The sequence below is a fragment of the Tupaia chinensis genome, unplaced genomic scaffold (genome assembly GCF_000334495.1).
Source record: "Tupaia chinensis unplaced genomic scaffold, TupChi_1.0 Scaffold148108_1, whole genome shotgun sequence".
Taxonomy (NCBI): Eukaryota; Metazoa; Chordata; class Mammalia; order Scandentia; family Tupaiidae; genus Tupaia; species Tupaia belangeri.
Window position 1 is genome coordinate 134,110 of NW_006207959.1, and position 18,325 is coordinate 152,434.

Genomic DNA, 18,325 nt, shown 5'->3' on the forward strand with positions numbered 1-18,325 from the left:
GGTGCAGGGGTGGTAGAGCCTTCTGTGCCTGAGAGGCAGGACTATGTGGAAGGACACGCATGCCTCAGAAAACTTGGGCCCTGCCACAAGACCCTGGAATTTGATAGAAAATGGTCAGATATGGAGGATCTATTGCTGAGTGAAGTAAGCCAGGCTATGAAAGATATTGTATGTATCCACTCAATATACACCGACTACCCGCACTCTATAATAAAGAGCAAAAAATCGGAGGACATAAAAACAGTGAAGGTACTTAATGAGAATAGGACAGTGTGGAATGGGGTAAGTGAAGAGAAGAGGATAGAGAAAGATAGCAAGTGAACAATAGAGAGACAGGACGTTAGTGAGAAACAGATAGGGCTTATTAACTGTTGATGATGACATGTATAGTATTCTCAACTGGATTGGTCTGAGAAGTATTTCATGATGGGCAAAGTATTTTTACAAGCAAAATGAGAAATAGCAATTGACTGTTTTAAAAAATAATTAGAATAATAAAAATAATGATTGGGGAAAACAGAAAAGATATGGAATGTTGAAGTGGGGAGATTAATGTCTCTGTACTGACTGACATGCATGGCATTCCCTTTTGAAAAAACAATGTAATACACTGTAAAGTTATATGTAATCCAAAGTAATATAAAGAAGATGATGATGATGATAATAAAAAATAAAATTAAAAAAAAAAAAAAAAAAACTTGGGCCCTGCCCAGTGTTTGGTAACGCAGGTCCTTATAGTCTCATGACAGCTCAGTAACATAGATGTTAGCGTCTTTATTACCTAAGTGAGGACTTGAGGCAGACAGGCCTCACAAGTGCACCAGGCCCTACAGGATACTGCTCAGGTCAGGGAGATGCCACATCCCACCTACTTGGTCATATCTTTCTTCCAAGTGGAACCTGAAATGCTTTTTCTGCTCTGGTTCCCGCATACCTAACATACCTTATGTTGGTTGTCCAGGTCAACTTTACACGAGGCAGCCCCTCCCAGTGAATGTTTGTCTTATGTGAGGGACTGTGGGCCCCCCCCGTGTTTGCTTCCTCAAAACTCAAGGAAGACACGTGGCTTTCAATGAGACAACTGGGTTGCACCAATAGGAGGGTTCTGTGGAATTCTCTCCTGGGGGATACATGCAGTACCTTTCTCCGAGCTCGCTCCCTTGTTCATCAGCTACGGGAGATCCTCCGAGTCAGGTTTTAGGCAAAGGAGGAGAGAGGGTAGTGCCGCCCCTGGAGGAAGAGAGTTTAGGTCGATCAGGATGGATTGGGAGCCTGCAGGCTCACACTCCTAGATGGTCACCCCTGGGAAAGGCCAGCCAGGTGGACTTCAGCACAAACATCTCCAGCAGCCTTTGAACCTGGAATAACGCAGTGCTTTGTAACAAACCCAGACTACCTGTGAATGCGTTCTTTATAAACCTTTGTGGATTTTTTTAAAAGTGTTTCCTTTTATTGATGTTTTTTATGTGTCTTCTGGATATCTAATTAAAGAGGTTTTGAATGGAGGAAAAAGAAAAGTAAGAAACACTGGTAATGTCACCACCCAGAGGTAGCTGTGGTGACACTTGCCAGATCATATGATGTCTCCGACAGTGTTCTGTGGAGTGATTCTGTTGAATCCACCATAACCTCTTATTATTGCTTATTTAGAAGGCTTCCAATGTTCTCTTCTAGACAGATCTTTCTGAACTGCATGACACTTTGCTCTGCCAGGGAGCATAAGGAACCAGAGTGCAAACAGGCCAATTGACTTGGAGCTACTGTCTATGTGATCAAGGGGGCATTTTATTTTATTCTTTTATTTTTAATTTGTCAGAGGGCAAGTGTACTTGTCAGAGACAGAGAGACAAAGAGAGAGGGAGAAAGCTCCTGCCAATTGGGAGTGATCACACCACAATCCCGTCTCCTCCATTTCTCTGTCCTGTTAAGATCTGGAGAATGCATGCACATGTGCTCAGAGTATTTTTTCAAGCCTCTGGGAACTTGGATTTAAACAATCGACCATGCGGGATTTGGTTTCCTTAACCACTAAGCCATTGGGCCAGCCCCAAAGGAGGCATTTTATATACATGGGAAGGGTGGATTACTTCACAGGTGAGGCTGAAAAAATCTGATAGGTACATATGAAAAACAAAACAAGGGGCCAGCAGGTGGCAGGTTGAAAAAATCTGATATGTACATATAAAAAAACAAAACAAGGGGCCAGCAGGTGGCAGGTAGTTAAGGTGCTGGATTCCCACATGGCTGAACATGATTTGAGTCCTGGACCTTGCAGCTTGCTTTCTCACAGTCCCTCTCGCTCTCGGTGAGCTCATGTGCCCTGTAGCAAATTTAAAATAATAATAATAATAGAAATTTAAAAAATAATAACAATAAAAATAGATTTCTATACCATAATTCAGATAGACTTGTGAGTTAAATATAAAAACCTGTGTGTGTGTGTGTGTGTGTGTGTGTAATATAAGTTGTAGTACATACTAATTTATATAAAACTCATGAATTACAAAGAAAAAAGAATATTGAAAATACATCCTAGGGAATAGCAGATGGCGTAATGGTTATGTTGCTGGACTCCTACATGGCTGATCGTAGTTTGAGTCCCCATACCAGCAGCTTGAAACATGCCAGGCGTGTGTGCCCAAAATCCTAAGAGGAGAATGGAGGAGAAGGGATTGTGGCATGGACATCCCTCCCTCAGGGGGCTGTGATTTCTCGCTTTCTCTCCCTGTCTGTCTGGTGAGCATATGCACTGTATAGCAAAAATCTCTCCAAAAAAAAAAAAAAAATCCTCATTGATAATAGAAATGCAAATTTGCACAACCTACCATTTTAACCCATAAAATTCACATGTTTCAATACTTTTTCCATTGCTCCCTCCTAATCCTTGACTGGAGCCCAATATTTTGAACACATCCTTCATGTTTTATCTTTTCTGTCTTTGTGATGTCACTCACGGGCAAGGCCACATATCCAACTCCTCTCTACTTTTCTACAAATATTTCACCTTTTTCAGGCCCAGCTGGAGTTATAGCTTTATTGAAACTCTCCCTCTCCTTCTGCCCCTCCTAGGGGACTACTAATTTGTGCAATATTTCATATATTAAAGAATTTACTCATTTAAAGTCTATAATTCAGTAGTTTTTACTATGTTCCCAGCACTTGCAAATATAATCAAAATCAAATTTAGAACATTTTCATCACTTCCAGAAGGAACCATTTAACAATTAGTGATCACTTCCCATTTCCTCCTAACCCTAGACATTCACTAACCTAATTTATTTTTCTATAGATTTGCCTATTTTGGACCTTTTATATAAATGAAATCATATCAGATGTGGCCTTTTGTGACTGTCTTCTTTCACGTAGCATGTTTTCAGGTTTTAGCTCTGTTACAGAATGTAGTAGTGGTCAATTCCTTTTCATAACAGAATAATATTCATTGTATAGGAATACTACATTTTCCCCCACCATTCATCAGTTGATGACACCTGAGTTTCCATATTTTTGCTATTATTAATAATTCTGTTATGAATATTTGTATAAATGTTTTGTGTGGACATACATTTTCATTTTTCCTGGATATATTCTTATGAGTAGAAATGCTGTGTCATATGGCAACTCTATATGTAACTTTCTTTTTTTCTTTTTTTGGAGAGGTTTTTGCTATAGGGCCCATGCACTCACCAGACAGAGAGAGACAGAGAAACAGAAAGCGAGAAATCACACCTCAGGGGGGATGGCCACGCTGCAATCCCTTCTCCTCCATTCTCCTCTCGAGATCTTGGGCACGCACGCATGAGCACTCGGCGTGAATTTAAGCCATTGGGTCCGGGACTCGAACCGCGGTCGACTACGTGGGAGTCCAGCGACATAGCCATTACGCTAACTGCTGGTCCCTATATGTAACATTTTGAGGAATTGCTGAACTGTTTTGCATAGTGGCGGAATCATTTTACATTCCCACCAGAAATATGTGAACATTTCAGTTCCTATGCCTCTTCACCAATACTGGTTAATTACCTGTCTTTTTTATTTTAGCCATCCTAATTGGCTAGGTGATAAGCCATTGTGGTTTTTCTTTGCATTTCCCTAATTGATTATGATATCAAGCATCTTTCTTGTGCTTTTTGGCCATTTATTCTTCTTCTGAATAATTCATATCTTTTGTCTATTCTTAAGTTGAAACATTTGTCTTATTATTATTGAATTATAAATGTAGTTTATGCTTTATATATTCTGAACACAAGTTCCTTATCAGATATATAACTTGCAAATACTCTTTCCTATTCTGTGGGTTGACCTTTCAAGTTTTTGATGGTGTCCTTTGAAGTCTAAAAGTTTGTGATTTTGATAAACTCCACTATATCTAGTATTTTTCTTTTGTACTTGTGTTTTTTGTGTCATTAGGAAGGTTTGGACTAATCCAAGTTTATAAAGACTATACCTTTGGGTTTTTTTTTTTTCAAAGAGTTTTATAGTTTTAGATTGTTGCACTTTAAATGTGGTTATCTAGTTGTTCCAGCACCATTCTATGAAAAAATTATTTTTCTCCCAAATTGAATTGTTTTGAGACTCATGTCAAAAGTCAATGAAGATGAATGTAAGGCTTTGTGGACTCTCAATTCTGTCCCATTGAACTGTATGCCTATTTTTGTGCCTGTACCAAAAATGACTTAATATTTGTAGTTTTTTAGTAAGTTTTAAAATCAGGAAGTGTGAATCCTTCAACTTTACATTTTGCTTTGTTTTTAAAATTTTTTTTTTGCTTTTCTTTTTTCCTTTATTTTCCATATAAATTTTAAGTTTAACTTGTCAACATCCACCAAAAAAGATAAATGAGATTTCTTTTTTGTGAGACAGATGTTTTTGCTATAGGGCATGTGTGCCCACCAGAGACAGAGACAGAGAGAGGCAGCGGGAGAGAAAGTGAGAAATCACCCCCTCCCCAGGGGTAATGGGCACACTACAGACCCTTCTTCTTCATTCTTCTCTTGAGATTTTGGGCATACACTCACACCTGTCCAGTGTGAGTTTTAAGCAGCCAGGTCTGGAACTTGAACTACGTTTGACCATGTGGGAGTCTTTAACCACTATGCCACCTGCTGACTCCCACATGAGATTTTGATAGGATTGCCTTGAGCCTATAGATCAATTTGGGGAACATTGTCATCTTAACATAGTAAGTCTTCCAATCAATGAAAATAAGACGTCTTTCCATTTATTTAAGTCTTCTTTAATTTCTTTCAACTATGTTTTAGAGCTTCCAGAATCCCAGTTTTGTGCTTATTCTGTTAAGTTCATTTCTAAGTGTTTTATTCTTTTTTTTTTTTTGAGAGGTTTTTCACTATGGGGCACATGCGCTCGCCAGACAGAGAGAGACAGAGATACAGAAAGCGAGAAATCACCCCCCAGGGGGGATGGTCACGCCGCAATCCCTTCTCCTCCATTCTCCTCTCGGGATCTTGGGCACGCACACACACGCGCCCGGTGTGAGTTTTAAGCCACTGGGCCCGGGACACAAACCACAGTCAACTACGTGGGAGTCCAGCGACATAGCCATTACGCTAACTGCTGGTTCCCAGTGTTTTATTCTTTTTGATAGTACTATACATTTCTTAATTTTTTCAGTTTTTATTCATTAGTATATAGAAATACAATTGCTTTTGTATGTTGTTCTTTTATTCTGCTGCCTTGTTAAATTCACTTACTAGATACAATAGCATTTTTTAGTGACTACTCAGGGTTTTCTATGTACAAGGTCATGTCATCTGTGAATAGAGATGGTTTTACTCATCTTCCAGTAAGGGTGCTATTACTTTTTCTTGCCTCGTGGCTTGACTGGAGCCTATCGTACAATGTTGAATTGATGTAATAAAACAAGTACACATCCTTGTCTTATTCATGATTTTAGAGGAAAGTAGTTTTTCTCCTACTAAGTAGGATGCGGGTTTTTCTCAGATCTTCTTTTTTGGAATGAGGAAATTCTTTCTTACTCTTAGTTTGTTGAGCATTTTTAACATGAAAAGTTGCTGGTATCACCATTTCCAGCTTCTAGAGCTGCCCACATTCTTGGGCTCATGGTCTTCTTCCACCTTCAAAGCCAAGAATTGCATCACTACGACCTTTTCTGCCATCATTGCATTCTTTCCTGACTGCTCTTCTTGATAAAGAGAGGCAGAGAGGGAAGGTGTTTTGTTTTGTTTTAGAGAGATTTTTGCTATAGGGCACATGTGCTCACTGGAGAGACAGAGACACAGAAAGCAAGAATTTCCCCCCCAGGGGGATGGCCATGTCACAATCCCTTCTCCTTCATTCTCTCGGGATCTTAGGCACGCATGCACACGTGCCTAGCGTGAATTTTAAGCCTCCAAGTCTGGGACTCAACCACTGCCCATTATGTGGGAGTCCAGCAATATAATCATTATGCTATCTGCAGGTCCCAGAATGGGGAGTTTTTGATGTTTCTCCTCTGAGTCATTGGCTTTTAAACATTTTTAGAGGGTAGTTCTATAGAAAAGTCCCCCCATATTTCTTCAACACTCTACATACTGTTTCATTAAGAGCCCTAATAATTGGCTAGCAAAGTTCCAGTCTCTAGACTTGTGGGCTCCCTGTATGACACTTGAAATCAACATGGCCTTCCTCAAAGAATATCAAAATCCCAAGGTACATACATTTCTATATATATGATTGGGAGAAGCTGGTCATTTTCTTATTGTTTTAAAATGTTAAAACAAGTAATAAAACCTTGAACTAGAAGAGAACATTGAGAAGCAATGTATTCAGATTAGGAAAAAAATGCAGGAGGTGAGAGAAAACATTTGTTATTATAATGGCCTTTGATAAGAGAAACTGCAGAGTTTTTAAGTCTTAAAAAATCAATTCTTTGGGGCTGGCAAGGGGCATGGTGGTTAAAGGTGTTGGACTCCCACATGGCCGACCACGGTTCAGGTCTTGGACCTGGTGGCTTGCTTTCTCACTTCCTCTCTCTCTCTCTGATCAAACTGGAAAATAATAATGATAGTGATAGTAAATAAAGTTAAATAAAATAATTCTTTAAAAAAATAATAATTCTTCACCCTGCAAACAGAAAGAAACAAGACCTAAATGTGGCATATGTGAAAATTATCTTTTTCTAACAGAGTATCTAGCTAGATCACCCCAAATCTGACTGATCGTTTCCTTTTAAAATTTTTCTTTCTAGATATTCTGGCACCATGATGAACTCCCCACTCAAAATACGCTTTGACCTCTCTCGACTCCAGCTGAAAGTTATTTCTCCATCTTTTTAATTTCCATATTAGTAGGTTCCAACCTACCACTTAGCCTGTGCTATATTTCACCTTGTATTATATTTATTTATTTGTAGATTTATTTATACATATTGTAAACTTGTAAACTTTTAGGGAGAAAAATGCCCTCAAATTGCCAGAGGTGTGTGTACCTATGAGAGGGAGGGAGAGAGAGAAAGCGCTGCCCAAATGGGCAAATGGGGTGTGATCATACCACAATCTTTTTTCCTCCATTTGGTCATTCTTTTTTTTTTGGAGAGGTTTTTGCTATAGGGCGCGTGTGCTCGCCAGATAGAGAGAGACACAGAGACAGAAAGCGAGAAATCATCCCCCAGGGGGGATAGTCACACCGCAATCCCTTCTCCTCCATTCTCCTCTCAGGATCTTGGGCACGCACACACATGAGCCCGGCATGAGTTTTAAGCCACCGGGTCCGGGACACGAACCACGGTTGACTACGTGGGAGTCCAGCGACATAGCCATTACGCTAACTGCTGGTTCCCTCCATTTGGCCATTCTGTCAGGATCTGGAGCTTGCTTACACATGCACCCAGCATGTTTTTCAAGTTGCATGGATCAGAATTTAAACTGGGCAGTCTGCCATGTGGGATCTGACTCCCTCAACCACTCTGCTATGAAGATGGTCTTCCCTGTATTCATTTTGTAAACTTAGGAAGTCTTACATGAGTGCTCAGTCATAATTCATACTACTTATGACAAACAACACTTAAAGAGATAATCATAGGACAATACCAACAAGAAAGAATGGGACCGGTGTTAGGAATTCTGCTGGTTCCTCATTCTGATCCTAAAAGAGAAAGAGAAAGAAAACGTTTTCATACTTGTCAAAGGCTGAGCAATTTACCCAATGCAAAAGAGTTGATTTGAAGTTTTTTATTTGTCATGAAAGACTCTTTATATGGTTACATTTGTAGAGTTTAGTTATAAAGACATATTCTTCATCCAAGAGCATTCATTCGCCTTTGTTAGAAGTTTCACCTAAAATCAGACAAGATTTCTTCTGTTAATGTCAACAAGTGTTTTAGCACATCATTCAGGTGACAGCAGCTCAAAGATGGGCAGAGATGGTTTCAAATTGACACTCTACCTACAGTTTCCTGCTCTGTGCTTATAAAAATTGAAGTTCTGCATTCCCATTCAAAGTCCTCGAAAACACACACCACCAGCTATTGTTCAATCGTTGAGCTGTGCTAAATGTGAGTTTTTTAGTAAGTTGATGGAATTTTTATGACAAGACCCCTTGAATCTATTGAATATTCTAAAAATAAATTCTTTGACCATATCAGTGTTTTGTTTCATTGTGTACTTTAAAGGGAACATGAAAAGAGGTAGTTCTATAGAAAAGTCCTCCCACATTTCCTCAACACCCTACACACTTATAAAGGGCATTAAAAAAAAAAAAAAAAAAGGGCATTGTCCTGCCACAGAGGTCCTCTGAAGCCCAGGTCCAAAGAGCCCCCAGAAGTCTTACACAAAGAGACAAAATATAGGACTACATCCTTCTGCCCATTCTATACATTTATTAAATGTTTTCAGACCTCTTCTCCATGTCCTAAATGCCAAAACATAATTCTGGAATTGATGAGGGTAAGAGATTTGAACACCTGTTCCACGATAGTGAGAAAACACCTCCTAGCAGGGATACCACTCCACAACCCCTTCTTCACCCAGTTTCCATTGACTGTCAAATGTCACCTAATGACCACTGTGCAAATATTCATCCACCTTCTCTGATGGTAGCTTCATTTAGACCATCTAAATGGTCCCTAAAATTGCTTTAGTTAAAAAGGAAGGTAATGGGACCAGCAGGTGGCATAGAGGTTAAAGTGCTGGACTCACAGTTTAAGATCTGGATTCGGTGGCTTAAAACTCACACCAGGTGCATGTATATGGGTGCCCAAAATCTCAAGAGGAGAATAGAGGAGAAGGGATTGTAGCACGGCCATCCTCCCTGGTGTGTGTGTGTGGGGGGGTGGGAATATAAAATGGTCTAGCTATTGTAGAACATAGGTTAGCAGTTCTTCAAAAAAGTTAAATACCAGGCTGGTACTGTGGCCTAGAAGTTAAGGGAGCTAAATCCCACTTCCACATGGCCAACTGTGGTTTGGGTCCTAGCCTCAGTAGCTTGAGAAACACATATATGTGTGTTGCCCAAAATCCCAACAGAATGGAGAAATAGAGAAGGGATTTGTGACTGTGCCCCATTGGGAGATGCTTTCTCTCTCTCATTCTCTCTTTCTTTTTCTCCTTCTCTCACTGGAGAGCACACGTATGTTCCCACAATACTTATACATGAACATTTATACCAGCATTATTAGCAAAAGACTAAAAATGTAAATAATCCAAATGCCCATCAACTCAAGAATAAAGTGTGATATATACATACCACGGACTATTACTCAGCCATGAGAAGAAATGTACCATTACATGCTACAACATGGATGTACCTTGGTAACATTGTGTTAGGGGTCAGCGGGTGGCATGGTAGTTAAGACACTGGACTCCCACATGGCCAACAGTGGTTTGAGTCCCAGACTGAGTGGATTGCTTTCTCACTTTCCCTCTCTCTCTAGTCAAATTAAATAATAATAATAATAAATGAAACAAATAATTCTAAAAAAAGAAAATGAAAATGTTGTGCTAAGTGAAAAAAAAAACAAACATAAAAATCCACATATTTCATGATTCCATTTATATGTAGTGTTCCACATAGACAAATTCACAGTGATAGAAAGCAGATGAGAGTTGCTAGGGGTGAGGGGAGGGGAGTCAGATTGACTGTATGTACTAGGTGTGTTTTTGTGTGTGTGTGTGGTGATGGAAGTGTTTCGGAATGAGACAGAAGTGATTGATGCATGATACAGTAAATATATTAAAACTTACTGGATCGCACACTTTAAAATGATGACTTTATGTTATGTGAATTGTATATACATATATATATATATATAATTTCTATAGGACGCATCCACTTGCCAGAGAGACAGAGAGAGAGGGAAAGTAAGAAAACACATTCCAGTGGGGATGACCACACCACAGTTCCTTCTCTTCTATTCTCTTTTAGGGATTTTCGGCACACATGCACACATGCCTGATGTGATTTTCAGGTCACCAGATCTGAGACTGAAACAGCGTAGTTGGCCAAGAGGGATCCAGTTGCCTTAATCACTGTGCCACTTCTGGCCTTGTAACATCTGTCTGAAAAAAGAACTTGACCATGTTTATGACACTAGTAGAGTAGATCAGACCTATACCATTAGTTGCTGGTCTTACTTACCAAAGATGTTGAAAACAGGATAAAAGAAGGAATGCAGGGAAAGGGAGCCTGCAAATAGAGGCTGTGATAATGGTTAACGAAGGACAACAAAGCAGTATGCATAGTTTTTTGGTTGGGGGGTTGTGTAGAGAGATGAAGATTAAAGAGAAACATCAGCAGGTATCTACTTCATAGGGACCATGTTTTGGAAAGGACAGCTCCAAGCAAGGAACTCTCTTCCCTTCCCAGACAACTGTATCCTGCTGCAGCCTCCTTCCTTCACTCTGAACAGAGCATGTGCTGTTGAGATGAAAAGCAAACCTCCCTGGAGCAGCCAAAGAAAACAGACTCCGAGAAAAAGCAACTGAAGAGTGGAAGAGGAAGCTGGATTCTGTTTCCTGACTGATAATATCTTCAAAACCAAAGTTGCAAGGACACTTGGTCAAGGCCAAGGAAGGAACTTAGGGGGCACCCACAACATGGTTTGTGAGAGGTAAGAATGTCCCCAGCCCTCGGTTTCATCAGCCTACACCCACAAAAAGTTGCGCCTTTTACTGAAGGGGTATCAGAGCTCTTCCCATATGCAGGGGAAAGTCCAACAAATTCTTGAGCTGTTTATCTACAAGTGGACTTCAAAAAGTTTGTTGAAAGTGGAATTAAATACAAATCTACTTTGGTACAAAAAATAATAATAATTCATGCATAAAATTATGGTATGCATGTCCCATTAACTTTTTGAACATCCATTACACTGCCTTTTTTTTTTTAAGAGTTTTTTTGTTTTTTATTTTTTTTTTGTTTTTTTTTTTTTTCTTTTTTTTTTTTTAAGAGTTTTTTTGGTTTTGATTTTTTTTTTTTTTTTTTGCTGTATGTGGTGTGTACTCACCTGAGAGACAGAAAGTGAGAAATCACCCCGCAGGAAGGATGACCACATCACAATTCCTTCTCTTCCAATCTCCTCTCAGGATTTTGAAAATGCACGCACATACACCCAGGGTGTTTTAAGCTGCCGGGTCTGAGACTCGAACCATGGTTGACTACGTGGGAGTCCAGTGATGTGACCGTTACGCTCTCTGCTGGTCCCTACACTGAGTTTTTTATTGCAACTGAGATACACCAGTGGATGCACGAGTCCCAGTCAATGGCAGGGCACCGTCCAACTAGGAAATTCGCTAGCATAAACCTTTCTTAACTTCCCCTCTGGCCACCTGCTCCTCGCTCCCTTCCTCTAATCCCATAGTCTTGGCACCTGGTCTTTGTCAGGGTCTTTCTTCTCTTCCTCCAAAAGGGAGAGTGTGAGGAAGTGATCACGGCAGGGATCGGTCTCTTTCTTGCTGAGTGGGTGCTGTTAGGGGAGTCTAGTGTAGTAACAGACATTTTTCTCCATTTCATTTCTTTTATTCTGCCACAGGGTGCATGTGCATGCACATGCATGAAAGAGAAGGGGTCGGGGTCACACTGCAAACTTTTGCCTTCAGTCCCTCATCTCATCAGGGTCCTGGGCACACAGCACAGCCGGCATGTAAGCTGCCAGGGCCAGGACTCCAGCCTGGCTGCCCATGTGGGATCCGGCTCCCTCTGCTTGGTGCTTAACCACTGCACTATGGGACCAGCCCCACCTTGTCCTGTGTCTGACACAAAATGGCTGTGCAGACTAATGACATTGTCTCCGAGAGCTTTCTAAACTATGAAGTATTACTCAAATGTTAGAACTCACAGAAAAGTATGGCTTTGTTTCTTCTCAGTCTCTTTTCAAAACACTTGGCCTATAAGTGACTCTTAGTCCCAGCTCTTTGCTTAGTTGGATCATGGGAAGTTATTCCTTTGGGCTTCCTCTCCAGGAAGGAAAGGAGGGTTTTCTTTCACTTCCCTAATGGAACCAGCTCCAAGCATTTCCTCTCCACCCTTCTCTGAGAAACTCTGATCACAGCACCCCCTGGTGGAAGCCCTGAGAAACTGCCTGGGAAATCCCCCATTTTTAGTGGGGGAACTAAAGGCTTAGAGGGTTTGGAGGGGATCAGGGAGTGGGGACCTGGCAGGGGGTTGGGAATGGCGATGGGTGTGGGGGCGACTCCTAAAGGGGACGTTAGGTCCACTTGATTGTTGTTATGCAGAATGCGGACCTCATATTGCTAGATGTTTTGATTTCTCTAGGCACATTAACAACTTTGTGATTAAAACAACTGTTTAAGCCAAATAAAACAAACCCTGGGCCAGCTTGGAGCTGCATACTGGGAGGAAGCTTTTACTTCTTGTGGAAAAGATGAAACACAGATCATAGTTAATTCTGACATACACATGAGGAATAATCTTGGTGACAGAAAGTATCATATATAAAATAGAAAAATCACAACTGTGGACATATTTGGTAAGGGGAAAAAAAGGACACTCTTAATTATGCTTCTGGGCTTTCCCATTTATGATTTATTGGCTATATACTGATTATTTTTACTTTCTGTATTAACTAGGTAAAAAGACTAGATTTCAGTTAAAAATATAAGAAGAAAAACTGAGAACATAAAAAAGAAATCTTTCCATTAAGGTGGGTTTTCTTGTGTTTGTTCTTGTTTTGTTTGTTTGTTTTGCTATGTGGGGGAAGAGAATATCAATTTTTCTAAAGGTACATAGTCATCAACTTCTAGAATATCAAAATTTGAACTTTCTAGGGTAGAAAATCACACTCAAGACCACATGGAAAGTCTGAATGAGCTCATCCTGCCTGTTAGGGTCAACCTCTGCCAGTCCCTGTACTGCCCTGATCATCACACCAAACCATTTTCCTCAGAGAACATTTCAGGCTTTTTCAGAAAATTGCATTTCTCTTTGACGGGTTACTCTTCCTCTCTTTTCCATTTTTGAAGCTCTTATGCATTCTTTTTTTAAAAATTATTTATTTAATTCCATTTGTTATTATTATTTTTAAATTTGAGCAAACAGAGACAGAAACCAGGCCTGGGACTCAAACCACACAGCCATGTAAGAATCCAATGCTCCTAACCACCATGCCACTTGCCAGTCCCATGCTCCTATGCATTCTTCAAAACCCAGTTAATGAGTTACCTCTCACCAGGCTTCAGGCAGAGTGAATTACCCAGCACCCAACCTGTATTTTCAAAGCTCTTAGCACATGGGACGCGAAAAACAACTGTTATGTGGCTTATGTCATAATTGCTTGCTTACACATCTTTTGACATCAGGAGTCTGTCTAAAGCTGTGTGACTCTCTGACAGGCCAGAAAACTGAAATCCCCAGGAGATTAACTGTAAGGTTTATTTGCTGTTATGCTCACCTGGTGCCTAGTACACCACTTGAATTAGTGTAGATAGGATAATGTTTCAAAATATTTTTAAATCATTCTATTTGTGAATTTTCAAAATAATGAATAATTTTCTTGGTTCAAAATGTGTGTTCAGTTGAAAACTTTCCATCCTTCTCATGTCTCCAGGTACCCAATTTCTCTTCTGATCAGTAAATAGTGTGACTTATTTTTTTCATGTCTTCTGATGAAGACCACATTCTTTTCTACATGGTATAATTCTTTCTACCCTCCGTGCTTGTTTACCTTGCCAATTCTCTCTTACTCGCACCTTTGCCCTCTACTTTCCAGCCAAGGTTGTATTTATTTATTTTTGAAAATTTGTTAGAGGGCACGCGCATTTGCCAGGCAGCGACAGTCAGAGAGAAAGAGAAAGGAAAAGCGAGAAGGCACCCTTGGGGGAATGGGCATGCCGCAGTCTCTTTTTCATTTTCTCAGGATTCGGAGCACACACACACACATCACACCCCGCATGTTTCTCAAGCCACCAGGTCTGGCATTGAACCATACAGTTAGGCATGTGGGATCTAGCTGCCTTAAGCACCATGCCACCGGCAGGACCCAAGATTGCATTTAGTTCCTCAATACACCATGCTGTCACAACCTGCAAAATGTTTCTCAGCAGTTGGGCCTCAGTTCTTCTGTTTCCAGCGGAGGCCTGGTGTATAGTGGGTTCCTATAACCCCTCTGCCCCCACTCTGCTCGGCTCCTCATGTAATCTGTTTACTGAGCTAGATTTTTAGGGGTGTATGTACTTACTGGCTTATCGAGATGCAAAACTCTGTGGACCTCGGTCATTAGTAAAGACTAAGTACCAGTGTCCCCACAAAACCGGGCTCGAATGAAAGTGGCTAGCCCCCTGAGCAGCAGTCAGCCCTGTGCTTGTTCTCCTCCAGTTCTTCTGAGTTTTCAGCCTCTGGGACCCGCGTTGGGCAGGCATTATCTCGTGGGTATGCCAACCGCAAACCCCCAGCTCTAACGTAATCTGAATGTGTGTCTCCTCCTTGCATCCAGAAGGGGGCGCCCGACTAACACATAACTAACCCCTTTTAAAGCTGCTTTGTTCTCTCAGGTCCAGCCCTCACTGGGATGAAGAGGAAACACAGGTCACACTAATGCACAAACTCCGGGCGTGTGCAGATTTCATGTTGCGAAAGAGTAAAATGGCACGGAGTTTTAATTTTCTGTCTCTTGTGAACCTTAATAGCAAAGGTTAGTGTCCCTGAGTCCAGTCAACACTTGGACATGGAAAAGTTAGATTTTCTGCCTTAAAAGGCTAAAAGGCAGACTGGATCTGTGCTGGATTTGCTTGGATCAGTCCTCTCAGTGGGGACTTCACAGATGGACTCGGTCTCTCCATGTAAGCCAGGCACTACCCGCTCCCCCTTCCTTACAGGGCAACCTGCAGCTTGGTTTCAAACTTAAGCCCAGACTGCATGGAATATTGGACTAACTGCTCCGTAAATTCTATAAAATACAAGGTGTTCAACACCATTCTTAGTCAGCCCAGATTCTTCCTGATACCATAATCTGTAGACATTACAGTGATTCTAGAGTGTCAAAAAAACCTAAAGAGGCTACTTTAAAAAAATATATTTTATTTACTTAAGCTTTAAGTTCAAAACTCTCAAGCTTTTATGTCCATTTTACATAGCTTTTTCTCTCTCCCTGTCTGACACTCCCTCTTTCTTTTTTCTTCTTATTATTTCTTAAGAAGAGGCCTTTGGGACCAGCAGTTAGCGTAATGGCTATGCCACTGGACTCCCACGTAGTCGACTGTGGTTCACGTCCCAGACCCCGTGGCTTAAAACTCACACCGGGCGCATGTGCATGTGTGCCCAAGATTCCAAGAGGAGAATGGAGGACAAGGGATTGCGGTGTGGCCATCCCCCCTGGTGGGTGATTTCTCGCTTTCTGTCTCTGTCTGGCGAGTGCACGCGCCCTATGGCAAAAACCTCTAAAAAAAAAAAAAAAAAAAGAAGAGGACTTTGATTAAAGTTTGGCCTTAAAGACTTTTGAACTACATTCATAAATTTAATGATTTTCTTTTCAGTACCTTAATCATTTTGACTAATGAACAGATCTTCCCACATACGTCAACGGTTCTTGTAGTACAACAAGTTAAACTTAACAAACATAGGAATTCTTAGGTTCTCTTCAATTTTTCAATACTGTTTACAAACCTAGGGCTTTCTTGGTTCTTTTAACATTTAGTCATCAGGGGGTCCAGCAGGTGGTGTGGTGTTTGGGGTACTGGACTCTCACATGGCTGACTATGGTTCAAGTCTTGGACCTGGCAGTTTTCTCTCTCTTTCTCTCTCTCTCTCTCTTATGAGCACATGGGCCCTAGAGCAAATTAAAAAGTAATAATCATAAACAAAATTAAATAATTCTTAAAAAATTTAGTCATCAAAAAAATCTAAAGTAAGCATTTAAATTGAAATCTCAGGTTCAAAGGTTACTCTTTTAGGTATTCTAATATTCTCCACTATTTTCTAATAACGTCAGCTCTCTTAAATGTTATAAATACCTAAGATAGCAAATAGGGCCAGCCCCATGGTCTAGTGGTTAAAGGAGCCAGATCCCATATGGACAGCTGTGTGGTTCAAATCCTGGCCTCCCTAACTTGAGAAATACTCTGGCACATCTGTGTGCATGTCTAAAATCTTGACAGGATGGAAATACGGAGGGGCATTATGGTATGACCATGCCATATTGGGGGATGCTTTCTCCTTTTCCCTCTATCTGTCTCTCTCTGGCAAGTGTACATGCTCTCTAGCAAAAAAAGAAATAAAATTAAATTAAATTAAACTAATTCCCTTATGTAACATTAACATGATAGCTTTTATTTATATTTACATTGTTGCTGTACTTAATTCTAAATCTTCCTGTTGCAGCACTAGGCAATTTGAGATGTGACGTATTATTTTCAAAAATGAACGAGTTGTCAGTAGGTGGCATGGTGGTTACATTGGTGGACTTCCACATGGTCGACTGCGGTTTGAGTGTGTCAGCAGGTGGCATGGCGGTTACATTGGTGGACTCCCACATGGTCGACTGCGGTTTGAGTTCTGGAGCTGGTGGCTTGAAACTCATGCCGGTCACATGTGCATGTGCCCAAGATCCTGAGAAGAGAAGGGATTGCAGCATGGCCATGCCCTCTTGGGGGCGGGGGGGTGTGATTTCTCATTTTCCTTCTCACTATCTCTCTCTCTTTCTCTGGTGAGAGTACACATCCTAGGGCAGTAAATTCTAAAAACTAAGGGAATGAGATTGTAAACCAAACCAAGATTTTGATTGGAAAGGGGATTCTTAAATTACAGACACACAAGTAGATTTTTTAATATCCCATCTACCAAATCAAACCCTTTTATCACCTGTTACGGTAATAGAAAACTTCAAGTCCTACAAATAGGGTGTCCCCTTTCTTATTCCACTGAACGCAAGGCACATAACAGCTGATTCTCACTACTGATAAATATGCAGCCATGGTTAGGTTGCCTCAGTGCTTGACTGATTGAGCCCAGAGGACCTACTGCTTGGCTCCAGATTGCATTTTCGAATTCTTCCTCACCAACAGAGCTATAAACCTTACCTATCTTTAAAAGCACCCCTCTTTGTCTTTATAATTGATGTTTCTGGCTCACTATGTGGTGACAGTTTTAATGTCATTCTATGATACCCAAGAACTAAACCAAGCACTAACATCCCTGCTCCAAAATCACAGAAAAGGAGATGAAGATGGTCTTTGAGAGAATAAAAGCTTTGGAGGTTGGAGATTGAGGCGTGGCAACGTCATGGTGAAGGAATAGGTTATAAGAGATGAAGTGTTATTTGAAGTCTGGAAAGTCACCAGAGACAAGCATTAGAACAGAGCCATTGGATGGGGAGCAAGCATGATCCTCTCCTCCAGCCAACTGTCTAGAGGAAACCCATTATGAACATCGGGTAGGTGAAATACTATTAGAATGAAATGAAATAAAGTCTATCCATATATCTCTTTTAACATTGACCTGTTAAAAGAAAACACTTAGGAACCAGCAGATGGTATAATGGTTATGTGGCTGGAATCTCATACAGTGGACTTTGGTTTGAGTCCTGGACCCAACAGCTTAAAACTCATGCTGGGTGTGTATGTGTGCATGTCCAAAATCCTAAGAGGAGAAGAGATTGCTGTGTGGTCTTCTCCCCAGGGGATGATTTCTCGCTTTCTGTGTCTCTGTCTCTGGCGAGTGCATGCACCCTGTATCAAAGAGTTCTCTTGGAAAAAAAGAAAAAGAGAAAGAAAAAGTTTAGATAAATTACTTTTAACAATTTATTTGAGCAAAAAACAGTCCATGAATTGGGGATCCTGTGAAACCAGAAGTGGTTGAGAAAATTCAACCCTGCAATGTGAGTATTAAGTGTTTAATGGCCAAAACAGGGAAATAAAGGACAGAA

At 40.7% G+C, this 18,325-nt stretch overlaps 1 long non-coding RNA gene across 1 annotated transcript; it reads right to left on the bottom strand.

The window, feature by feature from the left end:
* Positions 1 to 6: 6 nt before the first annotated feature.
* LOC102490641 (uncharacterized) lies at positions 7 to 14,807 on the bottom strand. Its single transcript, XR_337617.1, has 4 exons — positions 14,645 to 14,807; positions 8,046 to 8,100; positions 1,141 to 1,230; positions 7 to 93 (listed from the first exon to the last, which is right to left on the bottom strand). It is a non-coding gene; the product is annotated as an uncharacterized LOC102490641 (long non-coding RNA).
* Positions 14,808 to 18,325: the final 3,518 nt, after the last annotated feature.